General features: G+C 41.8%; 1 protein-coding gene across 13 annotated transcripts in view; it reads left to right on the top strand.

Moving 5' to 3' along the window:
* Jarid2 (jumonji and AT-rich interaction domain containing 2) overlaps positions 1 to 16367 on the top strand; it is a 180033-nt gene that overhangs the window by 116479 nt on the left and 47187 nt on the right.

The following is a 16367-nucleotide window of genomic DNA, read 5'->3' as shown; positions in this document are numbered from 1 at the left end:
CTTTATTTTCTTTGCTTTAGATCTAAATGCTCTGGTAACATTTTCTTTTTACTGGAAACATTTTAGTATTTCTATCCTGGTGGATGCCTCTGTCCTTGGTTTTATCCTCATATATCTCGTTCCGGGAAGGTTGTACATATGTGGTAAATAGCACCACCTCCTTATTTGACAGTAATTTTTACCCATTGTGGAACTCCATGTTAAAATTGTTTCTACAGCAGCATATCGGTGACACGCTTCTGTTTGGTGGGTTTGCATAGTTCTTAGTTTTTTTGAGAGACTGTATCTCTCTCTATTTTATTCTCCAGACTAGGATCCCACTGTTTATACAACTCCTGATTCTTATCAGCTAGTGCTGGTTCAACTTTGAGATTTCATTTGCGTTTTTTGTTTCTTGTCGTTGCTGTTTGCTGGTTGTATTATATTACTATGTTGTTACTATTTAGTCTTAAGATTTTACTGCTTTTAGAACACTGTGATTGATTTATTGATTGTATCCTCCTTTGCCGCCCCCCCTTCCCCCATCAGGTGGGTATGGAGAAGAGTTTTACTGTGTCTTTCTGGATGGTACAGACCTTAAATTCATTCTCAACTTGGAGATTTCTCTAGGCCCTGAGTTTTTCAAAACTCTCATGTTGAGTCCTGAATAAGTTTACACCGGATAGATAGTTCTGTAGATAATACACCTGAGGACCTGAGTTCAAATCCCCAGGATACATATAAAAGCTGAGTGTGTTTGCGAGCACCTGTAATCCTATTGCTGGTACAGAGGCAGAGACATTTATAAAGATGTGAAGCTTGGGTACAAGTTAGCTTGGCTTATGCCACCTGGGATTGTGCTCTGACCACCACATTGGCATGCACGTACCACCACCACCACCAAGCTGGGTGAATTGTGGTCTTTCATTTGCTACAGGCAGGTAGAAGGTTCATCCTTCCTCTGCACTCTCTTCCTGCACAGGCCTTCCCTCTCTGTGAGAGAGTCACCCAATGAGGGGATAAAAGTAGTTCATTATCCCCAACCATCAGCTTTTCATCTAGTTTAATGAAAGTTAACATTTCAACATTATTGTTTTCGACTTGTAAGTATTGACTCTCACCCCACAGTAAAGCAAATGAGTACTAGAAATGCTTCTATCTTTGAAGTTCTAAAACCTGTCTCTGAACAGAGCTTTACATTGATAAGATGATAGGGCGCTAATTAATAAAGCCACCTTTGAAATTATCTCTTAAGATTTTTATTACTCAGTCTTATAGCTTCATTAAAAGATGTGACCAGAGGATTTAGACCGCATCATGTTACTTTCCAAATCATGTGTCAGATATAGGCTTTATTCTTGAATACTCTTCCCCTGCCCAAAACATGGAAACAGGGTCTCATTTGGGATAGCCATTGTCTTGTGAACTGAGCCATGGGCATATCACACCCATGTTCACCGACTTGGTTAGTTCTGACTCTCTATGGTTCCCACAATTCATGTGCATCAGTGCATAACTCTCTGCCAATTGTTGTATTTCTCTTATGCAATGAATGATATTTTTATCTCTCGTAAACTAACAGTATACAGAAAGTGACAACTTTCAGCTTTCTTCATGCAAAATACATACTTCTGATGCCTGGTATCCTCTGCTGTTAGGGCTTTTTATTCTTGATGTTCTGTCCTAAGTTTCGAGAACCAAGAGAATGATTCTTCCCACTATTCTTGGTGGGTCTTGAGCTGGGTCTGTGTCAATTTTGTGACTTCAGCAGTTTTTTCCTTCCTGTGGGCTAATAAATGTCTGCATTCTTTATCAGTAGTAGGAACATGTTTGTGTTTGTGATCCGAAGGCAAGAGTAAAGGTGCCTCCATCCTGCTTCAGGAGATGAGTATGGTGGCAGTGTGTATTCCTTAACCTCAGGCTTACGTCTTCTTAGTGTACATGCTCACAATTAGTGTCAGGTGCGGAAACACAGAGGGGGTGAACTCGTGGTTTCTGCCCTGTAGTATGTATGCTCTGCTACCTGGAAGGGTGCCCCTGTTGTTTACTTAGATCTGTGGCTAGGTTTCCCTGGGGAATCTTCGTTCAAAGGTGAGTCCTGTGTCGTCTGATTTTCCCCATCTTTCAGTAGAGCCTAGCATATCAGTCTGTGCAACTTGAGACTATTCAAACAAAGGCCTCATGGGTGAAATGAATCTGTTTCTCTCCCTTTCCTCTTAGTATGTTTAACTGCTTGGGGGAGAGTGGTGATAGTTTTGTTATGGTGTGTGTTTGTTTGGGGTTATGGGTTCGGTCATGGGAATCTTTATCATTGTTCCTACCCATTGAAGCAGATGTTGATTCCTCTGTGTCTGTGTCTTTCTCACAAGTCAGGACCACTCTGTTGTTCTGTATAGGCAGCCTGCATCAAGTCTTAAGGTGCAGTGCATCTCAGCCTTACGTGGAGTGAAGGATGCGGAGATCAAAATGTTTTTCCATGGGGATCATGGGACACAATGGTGGTTGTTTATTGGGAACTGAATTCAGGAAGGAAGAGTTTGGAACTGTAGTGTGATCTCCCCATAGGGTCATATTTGAATGCCTGCTCACCAAGGAGTGACACTGTTTGATAGAATTACTAGGTATGGCCATATTGGACTTAGGTTGGGCTTTGAGATTTAAAAGTGTGCCCAGCTTGAGCTTGCTCTTGTGCTCACTTGCGCTCACTCTTGTGCGCTTGCGCGCTCTCTCTCTCTCCATCCTCTTCTCCCTCTCCCTCCCTCCCTCCTCCCCCCTTTTTCTCTCCTTCCCTCTTCTTCCCTCCCTGTGGATCCGGATTCAGTTCAAGGGCTTCTAGGTATCATGTCTGCTATGCTCCCTACCATGATAATGGACTAAGACTTTGAAACTAGTTTTATAAGAATTGTCCTTGACATTCTCTTAAGAGCAAATCGAACAGTGGTTAAGATGTGTATGGTGAATGCGATCATTGAAATACTATGCGGGGCTGGAGAGATGGCTCAGTGGTTAGGAGCACTGACTGCCCTACCAGAGGTCCTGAGTTTAAATCCCAGCAACCACATGGTGGCTCATAACCATCTGTAATGAGATCTGACGCCCTCTTCTGGTGTCTCTGAAGACAGCTACAGTGTACTTACAGATAGTAAGTAAATAAGTAAACAAATAAATAGATAAATCTTAAAAAAAAAAAGAAATATTATGCGATTAAGTATGCCTGAGTGACTAACCAAAGGCAGCCAGGTATTTATTTGGATGGAGTTCTGTCTATAAAGATACATACCGTATAACACTTGGCACGTACTCCCTCTCCTCTTTATATCCTATGCTTCCCGCCACAGTAAAGTGTTCCTCCCCAGATATAAATGATGATAATGGGACCTGCATCTATGCAGCTTTGGCTGAATGCCTGCATCTTTCCTGGATACAACAGTCTGAAATGTGGGACTTGTGGACCTGAGTCATTTATGTCCTTAGCCTCACTCCTTTCCTTGGTTGGGAGCTTATGGGGTGGCTTTTGTCCCATTGCAGGTTCTCTGATCTCTGGTGAGTTTTAGTTATCCTCTCAGGGTTCTCTGTTTTGGGGAGGATTTCTTTTACTCCACCTTAAGGTATAGGGGTCCTCTTTCCCCATACTTGGCTTATATATGTAATTGAAAATAGTATACAGAACTCCAAGATTGCTATGTATGTTCATGGCCCCAAGCAATTCTCATCCCAAGAACCATTTTATATGCAAGAACACATAGGCATGAGCAAAAGAGCCTGTCTTCCTGTCTGTCTTCCTCAAGTATGTAGGAAACCCTACCTCACAGCTTTCCCAGAATGGGTCAGTAAGGAGAGAACACAGTGAAGGAATATAGAGTTGTGTGTGAGTGGCCTGATGGTCCTGAATGTGACTTTTCAAGGAGGCGCAGCTGCTGTTACAGGTGGAACCATGATGGATCCTATTATAATCGCTCTGTACTCGAGTTGACAGCAGTGAAGCTACGACATTCAGATTTATGTGTGGTGTGTTGGAAACCTAATCTTTAGTGTGGATAATTCACAAGTGGAGTTTTAAGAGCAGCGATATGGTATTGAGCACCCGTGGAGGCATGAGAGGTCATCCCCCTTGGAGTGTTAATTGGTATGTATGTTCGTGTGGTAGTGTGGTTCTTTTGTTTTCCTTTTGTAGCATTTAATATATCCTGCCTATGATTATTAGTCAGAGCACCCTCAACTCATGAGTGCTGTGTACCTACATTTGGAATGATTTGCTCGTATTAGGTATTATTTAAGGGGAAGTCTGTCCTGTGAAGAAAAATTTGATAGAAATTGAGAATCTGCAGAGAGCCTGTGAGAAAGAATGAAGGACCTCACTACTGTCAGTCTGTCCTGGGCTGCCAGTCTGTCCTGGGCTGCCAGTCTGTCCTGGGCTAGTCAGTCTGTCCTGGGCTGCCAGTCTGTCCTGGGCTAGTCAGTTTTCTGGTGTTCCACAGTGTTTTGTTTTGTTTTTCTCCCAGCTTGCATAAGTACCAATCAGATCCAGTAGCCATCTCTAAAGGTCAGCAGCAAAGCAGTGTTAACAATGGCAGGGGTTTCTGTGCATTGAGGGGGTTCTCTCCCCGTCCCCCTTTAGAGTTAGAAGTTTGGAGTGGCCTTATTGTGACCCTTGTAATCCTTGGGTAGGCTTAGGCTGATATCTACAGTGTGTTTCTTTGTGCTTCTTTGACAGCCTGGTTTGTAGGCATCCTTTTATTACTAGATGAGGGGTCATAACCTGTGCCTCAAGCAGGTCCTTCTATCCTGAATAAGCCAAATAAAAGAGCTAAATTAATAGTGGGAAATAGAAAAAGATTTATTCAATGCTACAACACTGGGAAGAGGGACAAAGAGATCCCTGTCCCCACCACCACCACCATCCCACCCCACTGAATATTGTGACTCTGATATATAGTTCCTCCAATCAATTTTTTTTTGTTGCTACTTAATAAACTGTAATTTTGCGGCTGTTCTGAATTATAATGCAAGTATCTGATACAAACCCCCCAAAGAGGTTGGGAAGTGCTGATCTAAGGGATTCTACTTTAAAGTGAGATGTAAGTTTAAATAGAGGGGATCAGATAGACAGTCCTGCTCAGGCTATGTTCCTGCCTACCATTAACCCCTCATTAACTGGGCCTAGGCTCATCCTTTAAGGTTTGAGAGTTAAAATTCTGTGACTGCCTTCCACAGGGAATAGGAAAAGTAGATAGGGTGCTGTGCTCGCTTCAGCCACCTGCTAAGCTCCTGAGGCAGAGGGGTTTGTGGGAGATGAATCAGGTGGTGGTAGGACATTCCTCGCTCTTGGGAGCCTCAGGAATTACACAGTCAGTATACCGTTTAGAACATTAGCAAGATGCTCTTCATATTCCTGGTATCCTTTCTAGGAAACATGGAGGACAAGTTAGGGGCCTGGTACAAGCTGGGCAGCACAGTCTTCAACCTCAGCAGCCTAGCTAGCTTTTTGTATTAAAATAGCTTGTTTCCATATCAGACAAGGGAGTACTGGAATACTGTTAATAGTCTTTGTTTCCACCCAGGCCAAGGTGTTCTTAAAAGTAATGCAGTGGTATTTTAATAGCTTTCTTAATATGCAAGAGAGAGAGGGATCAAAAAGAGTTCTTTCTTGTCTCTATCTTAGAAATTGATTTATTTATTCAGTTATGTTTTTGATATTCGGTTTTGAAAATACTTAACAATGTCAGGGGCACATGCGAGTGTCTGTGGTTTCACTTTTCCATGGGGACCAGGGAACCAGCCCAGGTTGTTAGACCCGTGGAACAAGTTGACACTTACTTTTTCCAGCTCTGCATCTAGTTTTTTCTTTTTTTTTAATTATTTGTATATGTGTGAATAAGCAAGAGAGGATAGTTCTCTTCTTCCTCTAGAGATTGGACTTGGGCATTATTCAATGGTAAGTCTCAGAGGCTAAATAAGATTGTACAGATACTAGAAGGACTAGGCTTAGGTTAGCAGACTAGCTTCGGAGACAGTTACTATAGTCAAATAAATTACTTTTACACACACCTGAAATGTGGCATAGTTGGGTATACAAGGTTTTTATTTAGTTATTGCCAATGACAAATTTCTAGGCACTTATGAGAATGCTGGGATGCTAAGGAGCAGAGTACAGGTACTAAGACCCTGGTCTGTCTGTCTGTCACACAAGTTTTCTAAGCAAACATTCTAATTTTTTTTGTTGTGAATTGCCTTTGAACGCCCTGATCCTAGTCCCTAGAGACATTGTGCCTTTCTTGTACTTTTGTTATGTAGTTAGTTTTCATTGGTTGCTTTTTTGCTGGCAAGAATACAGCATACATCAGATTCATTCCTGTCCAAGAATTTTCCATCCCTTGCTTTTCCCACTGAGAGAGAGGTGGGGGAGGGGAGGGGAGGAGGAAGATAGAATGGATTGAGAATATTCTGTATCAGGGTGCTTAAGCTTTGGTCACATGTTGCTTTAATATTTATCCCTTGGAGAATTCTACCCATGAAACATATACCTCCATACACCTGTCTCTTTTTGTTGTATTTATAGTAGTTTCGGCTTTTAAAAAAAAAATGTCTTGTAGATGTCAGGGGAATGATAATAAATAACACTAAACCTGTACCTTAACACACACAATTTATACTTCTAGACCTGTGTGCTGTGACATGGAGTCCTGTGTAGGTGTCATCATTTTCACAGTGACTTTGTCTTTAGTCTGTGGTGCTGTAAAGGTTGGGCTATCCTTACATTGATGATTGGGCAAAGACATGCAGGAGCAGCTCAGCTCCCTCGAGCACTTGCTGAGAAAGAAGTACCTTCCCCTGAGAGCAGGCCAGGTCAGCTTTGACATGTCTTTAATTCTGACAGTTAGGAGGCTTTGTTACCTTGTCAAGGCAACAGAGAGAGGCTCCCCCTTATCTGGGCACAGCTGTAAATGAACCTAACTCATGTGTATGGATGTTAGAATTATATGATCCCTTGAGTTGGTAATTTACTTATTTTGATTTTGTGTGTGTGTGTGTGTGTGTGTGTGTGTGTGTCTGCCTGCCTGCCTGTCTGTCTGTCTGTCTGTCTTCTTTTCCAATAGTATTCTGTTGCAGCTTAGTGCTGTCCTAATAAGTTAGTAGGAATTTTTTCCCAGCTTCTATTTCTTGATCTCTCAGGAGTCTACAAGTAGACTAAGAAACAAAAGTGTATTTCTCAACTCTCTGCAACACTTGTTTACCCCCCTCCCCCAACTTTGTTGTACCTTGTAGTGCCCCTGTCTCTAAAATTAGGTATCTATCCAATTAATTAATCCATCTAAAATTAATCTATCTAACCAATACGATTATTTGAGAAGAGGTATTTGCTGGGTTACCAGTGCTGTCTTAGGTCTCTTGGGTTCAACCCCCTGGCCGGCCTGCCTACATTTTTTATTTCTACATGTTCTTCTTGTTCATAGCAGTTTAATGTACAGATAACCTGTTTCATTGTCCTTTTCCTTTACCTTGTTTTGTGCATGTGTGTGTGTAGGTTGCAGGTAAAACTTCATTGTTCCTTGCCTTCTTGCTCTTGCTGCTGTAGTTGCCCTGGGGTCACGGCTGTGTACAGGGTTCTGAACTAAGGTCCTCAGACTGCCACACAGTGCTTAACCATTGAATCATTAGTGACTACCTATCCCCCATCCTGGCTTTTGCTTGGTTTTGCTCACCCTGCTTAATTTTATTATTACTTTTGGTAGATGTGTGTGTGTGGGTGTGGGTGTGGGTGTGTGTGTAAGAAAAATGCTTTGAAGCAAATATTAATCCCAACCCATGGTATTGTCAGATATTAATCTACAGTTCAAGGTTTTCATATTATTAATTTAGATTATTATGCTTTCTCAGAAATGGTGTGCATTATTTAAGGATATTAGATTAGCATACTAAACATGGTTTTTGCATTTTTGCATTTAGGCATTGTTTGAGGAACTTTGCATGTTTAAATAAATATAGATAACTGAGGATAATTTATTGGGGCTCCATTCTCCTCATTGTGGCTTCTAGAAATTAGAGGTAGGAAACACTGTTCTGTTGAGCTAGCACCCCATGTTTATTTTTAGTTGTTTGCAATTCTAGGGGAATCACAATTAGGTTCGCTTGGGTTGAAAGTGCAAAAATAGCTTGATTCTCTCCCCCCCACCCCCCACCCCAATAGCTCTAGATTGTAGCTTTCTCTTGGGTTTCCTCAGTAATGGTTCCTTCATTTTGTTGCCTTTCATCAATAATTTGCATGTCTTACTCTGTTGTCTTCCTGGATGCGTCACGTTTAGCCACAGATTCCTGCTTTCTATATCCACCACTCCACTGTGATAGCTAGTGGAGAAGTGCGGTGTTGGTAGGATCATTCATTGCAGATCTCTTCAGGTTCCAGTGTTAAAAGCCGGGATGGGGCTATATCTTGGGTAATGTGAGAATGGGATGTCAGGGACTCTCTCATTTAGATGCTATGATTTTTGAGCTAGTGTGTAGGATTTCCTTTTCTTTCTTACAAAGAGGAGTTTTGGGATTTTGGGAGTTATTTTCCCATTGTTTTGACAAGATTCCAGGAGGAAACATGGAAGAAGGTTTTGTTTCTGCTGATGGTTCCAGCCCACCCTAGTGGGAGGTTGAAGTTCACACAATGGAAATACATGGCTAGCAGTTGGACTGGGCAAAAGCTGCTGGGCCTGCTCCTAGTAGCTTAGAGTGGGCAGACAGCACAGAGAGACGTTGTCTGGAACACCACATCATCAAACTGTAACTGCATTCTAACTAGAATGCAAAATCCAGCACAAGAGGTCCTGAAGACCCCACATGTACATCAACCTCCCTGTCTACCTGTGCAGTAGATTTATTGTTTCAGTAAGCAGTGTAGACCTCACTAAAAGCAGGATAGGAATAGCAGGTTCAGTTTACTCCTGGATAGGCTCCTGGTAGCCACTGGGTTCCTGCTTTGATTCTCTTCTAAGGTAGAGCTAGCAAGACAGTAGCAGCTGACTTGCAAAACCTTGATTATTTTATGTGGTCACGATGTGATTGAATTAGGCGTCATTCCCTAAAATTGAAGGCTCCACGCTCAGGTCTAGAAAGCAGAGTAAGTGTCGTCTTTTTTCCCTCTTCCTACCTCAATCATACATGTGGATCTTGGCCTAAATTACTATCATTGTAAAGTATCCCTCACCTCCGCTTGCCTTCCCTTCCTTCCTACTAGGCTTTGTCTCGGGGCATAGCTCAGTACTAGAACACTTGTATAGTAAAGTTCTGCATTTTGTCCCAAATACTGCAAATAAAATAATAAGAGAAGTTCCTGGGTTTCACCTATTTGATGAAGAAGGTGACAATCAGAAATGAGTACATTATCTTGATGAGTTTGATCTCGCTACCCAGTTGTCTGCTTACCTTTCACTACCTTGGCCCTCAGCAGCTCAGATTTCTTGGTGATTCTGTATTCTGAAGCTGATACATCATGGAAATGTTGGAAAACAATCATTGAATCTATGGCATTCAAGTGCAACACTGAGTACACGCTGAGTCCAGGTTTGTTTTCAATCATGTGATGCAGCCCAGACTTAATCCTAACATCCAGGAGTCACAGACAAGAGGATTGGTAAATGTTGTAGAGCAGTCGAGTGTTGTAGAGCCACTCTGTGGATATAAAAGGACAGCTTATGAGGGAACAACAGGGGACCGGTTACGGTACAGGCATCTGCTGCCAAGCCTGTAAACCTCAGCCTAACCTCTGGAGAACATGCTTGGTGAAAGGAGAGAGAGAGCCAGATCCTGTGTGTCGTTCTGTCATTTCTTTTACCCTCACACACAGTTTTAAAAAAAAGAAAATTAAAATCTTCTTAGAAAAGGTTGTTATCTGTCTCTGCATGCTCATTGATTCTTTTTTTTTTTTAAAAGAGGGATATGTAGTCCCTTCAGGGGGAGCCTTATAAGGATCACAAGGCAGATTAGGAAGAGAAAACATGAATAGGTTGCAGTTTTCAATCTTGATTGGGAGGTGGAGAGCGCAAGAGTTGCAGTTACCGGAGACCAGATGACTTCTTAGAAAGAGGAAATGGACGGATCTTCAAGACAGCGGGGATTTTTTTTTTTTAAATTTATTTTTAATGTATATTAGTCACTGTTGTTGTCTTCAGACACACCAGAAGAGGGCATCAGGTCCCATTACAGATGGTTGTGAGCCACCATGTGGTTGCTGGGATTTAAACTCAGGACCTCTGGAAGAGCAGTCAATGCTCTTATCCACTGAGCCATCTCTCCAGTCCCGACAGCAGGGATTTTTTTAATAATAGCTTTGTGACTTAGCTGCTCCCAGGTAGGTAACTTCCAAGTGTTCTTGTGTTTATGAAGCCCTTGTCATAGCTAAGAAATTTGAGGAGCCCCAATGTATTCAATGCAAAGTTTTTTTTTTTTGTTTTTTTTTTTAAATCTTTGCTCAGGAGACCCTGTTTGAGCAGTCCTTCCTTTTGCCTGGGTTTTCAAAGTGAACCGTCATTTCTGTCTTTGTTTACAATTTACTGTGATGCCAGTCAGAGTTACACTCATGTATGACATGCCTATACTCCTAGCCCATGTAAAAGGATACAGTTAGCGGACAGCCTTTGCCAGCTAGGTAGACTCTGCCTGAAAGTACAACCGCAGGCAGAAGGGACAGCTGCCCTATGCCTCTTCAGGACTATGCTCTGAAAGAGTGGGGAAAGCCCTTTTACAGACCTGCAGGAATGGTGTGTTGGTGTCTTAGCTGCTCTCTGGGGACTTTTAAATGGCCAGCTGGAAATGACTTCACTAGGCTTACTCAGAAATTGCTGAAGGTGGGACCACAGCCATCCTTCCAGGACTGAAGCATGGCTAAGAGTGTGACTTGGCAGTCTGTTGACACACTAAAGATGGATGCCTCTTGGATCAAAGAGATGTTTAGGCTAGTGGAATTGAGGAGAGTCATTATAAATGAGCACCGAAGTTCCCTCTAAAATCCACCTCCCTCCATCTCTGTAAGCAAGATTGTATGTACTATGGTACATTTTGCCAGCAGAACAATTTTGTCAAGTCCAGCCTTAAGGAGAATGTGCTGTCAATCAGGGACTTTGCAGAGCAGAGACACTTCATTTTCACAGTCAATTGTTCAGCATTTTTTTATTTTGGTTTTCTTTCCACCTGTTTTATCTTTGAATCCAAAATCTATTGGATTGAGGAGGATCACTTGTATGTGTGAGTTGGGAAAGATTTAATTGCAATTTCACTTTTCTTCATGAGACAATTGTCACAGGGTCCAGACTCCTTTTACAAGAGATAGCATGTGAATGGTTAGTACTCTTTAGATATGGAAACAGCACAATAGAAAATAAGTTCTTTGGATTATTCATGAAAGCAAGATTTATTGGTACTCTGTAGCATATCTTTTCTAGACTGTAGCCTCTCATTTTTATGTATATCATAGACCAATCCTATGCATTTTAGCTGTAGGCTATGTTTTTGATATCTAGACGGGCCCTAGTGCCAGGATAGGATCAACAGTTAAGAGCACTAAATGCCTTTCCAGGGTACCTAGCACCCACAGGGCAGCCGACAACTGCCACTTTAGTTCTGGGGATCTAATGAGACTTTTTGGCTTCTGTGGGCACCGCATCCATGCGTGCACAGGCACACATGCTTGCAGATTAAGAAAAAAAAGTTATTGTGATATTCTCTACATCTTAAATACTTGTTGATGCCTTGAATTGTAATGAAATTGGGATAAGAAAGAAGGAATTTCTGTCTTCACAGTCATGCTTTTTGCAGTTTTTAGGTTATTTTCTGTTACCTGGTGTTAATGAATGTTCTGAAAGCCAGCGGTAGAGCATGATTGTTATAATTCAGAATTCCTTTTTAGAGAATTTGGTTGTCATCTCATCTGTTGGTGCTTTGTGGTCACCACACTATGTTTTCAGTAGGTAATGAAAATGTCTGGGGTGTGTTTTCATTCATATATATATGAATGATTTCTTTTAAAGTAAAGTGAGAGGAAGATGATGAAGTGTTGTCCTGCCAGGCTCACTGGGGCCACATTTGTGAGTAGCATCTCCTTAGTACTTTTCTCTGGAGTCATTAAGTGAAATTCTGCTACAGCTTGAATTTTTTTTAAACCATTGATTTCATCCCAGCCCTGTAGCAGACTTAGAATCTCACCTGATACACCGTTGCATCTTGAGTATTTCTGTATGATTAACTTTTCATTCAGGCTTTTATAGCTCTATTGACAAAGAAGAGTGAATGAACTGAATCACGTGGTAGATTATAGATTCTTCACTTGTGTTTCTTTTTTTTCCCCCCTGGAAACATTTCTTGCCTCACAAGGTCATTCATTCCCTCCTTCCCCACCATTCTCTTTGCCAGGAGACGGCTGCCAGGGGATTTTTGGCAGCATGCAGTTGGGTTCTCAGTAACCTAAAATTGAAAAACTAGCTAGGATTTTAAGACTCCACTGGCAGTCACACGTCAAGTGTGAGAGGAAAGACAAATGAGCATTTTAACTGGCACAGCTAAGTTTTTAAAACGGTGTACCTACCATACACAGTAGGAATTTCTTTAGCCACATCCTGGCTACAGTGGACTCTTCCATTTGCTGTTCTTGACTCTTAATCCTTATTTACTCCATTTCCTTTAGGATTTTGTTCTCTTGGGACTTTGACTCTTTGGCCTCTAAGTGTGATCCCAATGAGGAGGTGGAACTTAACAGCCTTGCCTGGGCACCTAGGACATGTAGCATTTGTGCCTGACAAAAGGGCTTTATTGGCCACTCCAACTGTCCGCTAATCATAGTTCTTTCCCCTTCGGACCTGAGTGCTTTGTAGAACACAAAGAAATTCAATGTCAAATGCTTTTCTTGATCGTAATTTGTGATGTCAGGAAGACTTGGGTTTTTTGTTTGTTTTTGTTTTTGAAATTTCTTGATATAAGATTTATTACTTTCCACATCACACCACCGCCTGAGAGTTTGTATGCCAGTAAATGTTCCTATCTTTTATGTATTCAGTTTCTATCTGTGGACATTCTTTTCTCATAGTTTCTTTCTACGAACAATTAAAGACTCTTCTGTTGTCCTGTGTGTTTATAAAAATGGTTAGAGTTGTGCTTTTGAGGAGGCAGCGCATTCATATATGTAATTACTAATTTTTCATGTGAAGAATTCATTACAAACCAGAGTTGATATTATCGCCATTATTTAAAAAGTCCAAGGAAATTGGATTGCTTTCTGACTTCTTAGTTTTGTAGATTGTTATGCTGTATTAAAAACGAAGAGTGGCCCTGTTTTTTTTTTTGTTTTGTGTTTTTGGTTTGTTTGTTTGTTTTTTTAAACCTGTCCTCTGGCACAGTTAGTAAACATACCTCAGCTTGTGCCAGTGACTTCCCACTGGGCACTGGCACAAGACAAGTCTTTCTCAGCTAGAGTGTGTTAGGTGAGGAGTCGCTGTAGGAATTACCCTTTCAGAGGATCAGCTTTACTGCAGTGGCCTTGCTTAGCTATGGGTAGGCTGTGTCCCATTCTTCAGACAGTGTCTTTGACCTGCTCCAGCTCCTGATTTATTATTTCTATTACTTTGAGAAAACCAAGGCCCACATTGATAAAAGTTAGTTGAGCCAAAGCCCAAGTTGTGGCTTTTCCTGGTGCCTACTGGACCAAGCCAAACCTTTTAAGGAGTCCTTGGGAAGGAATTTTCCAGAAGGTTCCCCAAGGCAAATCTGGCTTTAACAAACTTTCACTCTAAATAGCTCTTATGTAATTTAATTAAGAGCTGCAAATATTTAATATCCTGTTTTTCATAAACTAATCTGTTCATATGTAAAGCAAACCCACTGGAAAATGTCTGTAATTAGTAGCTAGATGTCAAGACAGCAAAAGACTTCTGTGTAGCCAAACCTTGTGAGCCAAGTGACCATCTCTTTGTCATTGTGTTATAGTCTCATGCAGACCTAGCTATGGAAGCAGGAGATGGGATTGTGCTTACAGGAATACCATCTGAGACTAGCATTCTTGACCCAGTGCGGGTGAGCTGGTATTTGCTGGCTTCACTTGAGGATGTGTTTATATTCTCTCCACCATGCAGGGCATTTATAGCCATCCTGTGTGTTTTGCCTGCCACTGAACTTGCATTTGAATCTGGTGGGCAGCCTGCCCTGGTGGATGGTATCTTCCGCCCACAGACCTAGTAGTGCGCACACACATGCACACACTCTTGTTTCTTTGAGTGAGAGTGTGTGTGTGTGTGTGTGTGTGTGTGTGTGTGTGTGTAGGGATAGAATAGAGTGGGTAATTATTTTGGGGATGGAAACACAGAATTTTTTTTCCTTTTTGAATAGACCTTTCAGGGAGTTGGCAAAGTGTCAGGTCCAGCTCCTACACTGCCACAAAGAGTGGAGCTGCTCATCTGCATCTGCCAGAAGCAGTTTCTTATTTTTAATTGTCCAGACCCTCCCTTCTATCTTCCTTACCCCTTTGATTAGAATTGTGCTGTCAGCTAAATTATTGGATTTACCAGCTAACAAGTTTAATATTGGAGAATTGAGTTAATAAAATGTTTTGATATGCACATTTATGAAGGTACCAGATATGCATGGTTTCCCTTCCCTTGTGTGTACACACGGTTTTTGGTTTGGGGACTATTAGGAAGTTTTGTTAGCAGTGGAATTCAGACAACCCAGGATTTGCTATTATGCATGCTATAGTAAGGATTGTCGTAGAAATGAATGCCACACATAGGAGGAAAGTGGTCATTGTGTACTGTAGATGGCTGAGGAAACCTAGAAATGGGGTTCTCATTCTCATACTGGGCTCTTTATGGAAAACTGCCCAGGAAGCTTTCATCCCCATCTGTGTGATAGGGAAGGACAGGAGGAGGTAAGGAGTCTGTATAGACCCTTTGGGCTCACCCAAGGACTTTATGCATGAGACTTTTCTCCATTAGTTAGCTTTCAAAACAATTGGTTGTACATTGCTGTGCTTGAGATCTGAACACTAGGGTCAGGTAGCATTGAGAGCTGCCCTAACTCAATACCAATGTTAGCATGTTTTACATGTTGGTTTCTGTAAAAGTATTTTTTCTCTTTCCATACTCTCAGTGATTTTTTTAAAAGAGAATTTGTGGTGTGTGTGTGTGTGTGTGTGCGCGCGCGCGCACACTCGCGCTCATTTGGATATGTGAACCTGTGTTTATATATATGGAGTCCAAAAGTCAAATGTAGGTGCCGCTCTTATATTTTTGGTTGTGAACCTAGCCTTAACGGCTGAGCCATCTATCTCTCCAGCCCCTTAGGTGCCATCCTTTGCTTTCCTATTTGAGACAGAGTCCCTCATAGACTTCGGATATCTTTACTTTAGTTAGGCTGGCTGACAGTCAGCCCCTAGGATTCCTATGCCTCTGCCTCCTGGCGTGCTGGGATTACAGGTCAGAGTCCTAGTTCTCAGTCCAACATGTTTACATGGCTATGTTGGCTCAGACGCAGGAAAGACGTCATGCTTGTTTGTGCAGCAACATTGACTGAACCATCTCCCTAACTCGCTCTCTACATTGTTCTGACTGATCTTGCCTACCCCAGTCTTCTTCCTGCTAGGATTTTGGGTTATTATTCTTGCCCACCTACAAGTGCTTTGCTTAACTGTCTGCCTTCTAAATAAATAAGTGAAGTACTGTGGCAGCTGTGTGGTTTTCTCCTGCCTCTTGAAGACATGTCTAATTCTGGTTTGTCTTTCAGTAAGCCTTAAAGGTGAGGCTGCAATTAAGTGCTAAGTAGGACAGTAGAACTGCTGCTTGTAGGGTGGTTGAATCTCTTTTGAAATACAAACCCAGCAATTTCTATTAGAACTTAGCATGCTTCTGACTTCTTCATAAAATAAAAAAATTAAACAGAAAACTGGCTTTGCTCTTTTTTTCTTCTCTATTTTTCTATACCACCTGAGTTGTATACCCGAGTTGCTAACATTGAGCATTTATCCCAATTCCAGATAGAAATACTAGCCTAGATCTTTCCTTTGGGAGCTGTATCCATACACACCTTTATATACCAGTGAGGATGCTACTTGTTTCCTTTAATGCTATATCCTGCTGGGGAGTGGCCCTTTGGCCTTACCCTTGCTAGGCAAGCTATATCATCAGCCCAGTGTTTGGTATCTGTGGGCTACTCCTGTTGATTCTCCTCAAATTCAGAAGCTCCACTGCAGTATGACTTTTAACCACTCTTACGCCCAAACTATTTTGCTGTAAAGCATTTTTGCATTGATAATGAAGTGTGAGGTGCTAGGTACCTGTTGGAGAGGTTGATTGAAGTGGAGTCCTACCTCCATACGTGCATGCTGGGCTGTGTCCTCTAGGAGGATACACCCATCTGTCATC

Source organism: Rattus norvegicus, chromosome 17, assembly GCF_021556685.1.
Source record: "Rattus norvegicus strain SHRSP/BbbUtx chromosome 17, alternate assembly SHRSP_T2T, whole genome shotgun sequence".
Lineage (NCBI taxonomy): Eukaryota > Metazoa > Chordata > Mammalia > Rodentia > Muridae > Rattus > Rattus norvegicus.
Note: the sequence above shows the minus strand (reverse complement) of the source record. Positions and strands in the feature narration are given on the sequence as shown.